This window comes from Apium graveolens, unplaced genomic scaffold (assembly GCF_009905375.1).
Source record: "Apium graveolens cultivar Ventura unplaced genomic scaffold, ASM990537v1 ctg3743, whole genome shotgun sequence".
NCBI lineage: Eukaryota > Viridiplantae > Streptophyta > Magnoliopsida > Apiales > Apiaceae > Apium > Apium graveolens.
The window spans coordinates 2,308-4,357 of record NW_027418244.1 but is presented as its reverse complement, the minus strand read 5'-3'; the positions used below and the strand labels follow the sequence as shown (position 1 = coordinate 4,357).

The 2,050-nt window shown below is 36.5% G+C and overlaps 1 long non-coding RNA gene across 1 annotated transcript; it reads left to right on the top strand.

The window, feature by feature from the left end:
• Nucleotides 1-209: 209 nt before the first annotated feature.
• On the top strand, nucleotides 210-1,133 carry LOC141701330 (uncharacterized). Its single transcript, XR_012566748.1, has 3 exons — nucleotides 210-276; nucleotides 354-482; nucleotides 623-1,133. It is a non-coding gene; the product is annotated as an uncharacterized LOC141701330 (long non-coding RNA).
• Nucleotides 1,134-2,050: the final 917 nt, after the last annotated feature.

Here is a 2,050-nt window from a genome sequence, read left to right as displayed (position 1 = left end):
CAAGGTAGAATCATTGGCTTTCCTTATTTGTGCACAGGTTGCTGAATCTTTTTGTGAAATCCTCAAACGTGAGTTGAATACTGAGCATAAGTGTTACATATTTCTCCACTTGTAAGTCAAAACGATTCTACACACCATCAGCTTGTTTTTACCCTTTGTTATATGTTTTGATGTTGATTTTAGTTGGTTATCTTGTAGTGTTGGGGTGTTAATGTGCGCAGTGCAGGCCTCGATTTTCACTTTAAGCACTTCATTCACTGTGCAGGCAATGAAAAGGTAAATCTTATTGGTTTTATCTGACTGTAAAGAGAACTTATAGCATAGTTTAGTTGATGCAAACTCACATTATGCAGACTCACATTGGGGTAATCGATGAGAATCACTTCTTCTCGATTCACGTTATATTTGAGGAGCACAAAATCTACATCATGGATTCTTTGTATCCTCTCCATTCCACACACCGATTGCATGTTTATCTGTTGGTACATGAATTTGTTCTCTTACTTTTGTCTATTAGTTTCCTGTTTTTTTACCAGAAAAGGCTTTTTTTGTTAACTGTCGCAGTTCCAACATTTTGTTCTCTTAGTTTTGTTATTTGTTCCTGTTTTGGTAATTGCTGCAGTTGCAACATTTGCAATATCGTCACGAGATTAATAAGTCCATTTGGGAAATTTGTTTCGTGACGAATAATCTGAAGCAAGAGAATGGTTCTGATTGTGGAGTTTTCATGCTTAAGAGTATGGAGTCTTGGTTGAAAGGAATTAGATTAACTTTCTCAAAGGCAAGGACATTTTAGTTATTTGCATGTATATAGTTTAATCTTCATTACTTAGATTTACTTTGATTGTTATTACCTCAGGAGCATGCGAACAATGCAAGGCACATCCTTATAAGGAACATTTTAGTTATTTGCATGTGTATAGTTTAATCTTCATTACTTAGATTTACTTTGATTGTTATTACCTCAGGAGCATGCGAACAATGCAAGGCACATCCTTATAAGGGAGACTCTGGATAAAAAGCTGTTGCCTGAGGAGAACTGAGGTGTTCCCCATCAACGAAGAAGAATTCAGCCATTGAAGACATTCAATTGGCTTTGTTTTCTCTTATCTTTTATTTATCTCTTCTTATGAACATGGTAGTTATCTTGGGATTGTTTTGATACTTTGATTATGAACTAACTTTTATGAGTTAGGATTTTATGGAACCTAGTATGGGATTGTTGGTGTTAGACAAGAAGTATTATATGCAGTTTACGGTTTATTCATTCAAGTGATTTTCATGTTAATACTTGCTATTGTTGATCAACTTTAGTAGGTTATTGAGTTGATTTTATTTAAAGGATCTAGTTACTAATTTACTGTATGTGTGTTGTTTTTCTCCACTGTCTCGATTATGACCTGGTGGAATTGCAATGTGGCAATGTGAATAACTTGCATGTGCCTTACAAATATGGGGGTGTTCCATAAACTGTGGGTGTCAGTAGCATAAACTGTTGGTGTGGAAATATTGGGGTGTAGTACCATAAAACGGGGGTGTGGATAATATTGGGGTGTACTTAATATTGGGGTGCTGGGTCAAATAATGGGGGTGGTAATAATATTGGGGTGTGAGTAGTAGGGGTGTTATCGAGAAACCGGGGGTGTAATAAATATATGGGTGTTAAAAATGAAAGTTGTGGTGCTTACAATATAGGGGGTTTAGCTACAAAGTTGGGGTGTTCTTTATATAGGGGTGTTTCGCGATAAACTGGGGGTGTAAAGTATATAGGGGGTTATATAAAAAGTGGGGGTGTTAACCAGGGGTGTACAGAATATTGGGGTGTTAAGAAAAAAGCTGGGGTGCTATAAATATTTGGGTGTTTGGCTATAAAGTTGGGGTGTACTTAATATAGGGGTGTTATCGAGAAACCTTGGGTGTAAAATATATATGGGTGTTAAAAACGAAAGTTGGGGTGCTTAAATATAGGGGTGTTTAGCTAAAAAGTTGGGGTGTATTTTATATAGGGGTGTTTCGCGATAAACTGGGGTGTAAAGTATATAGGGGTGTG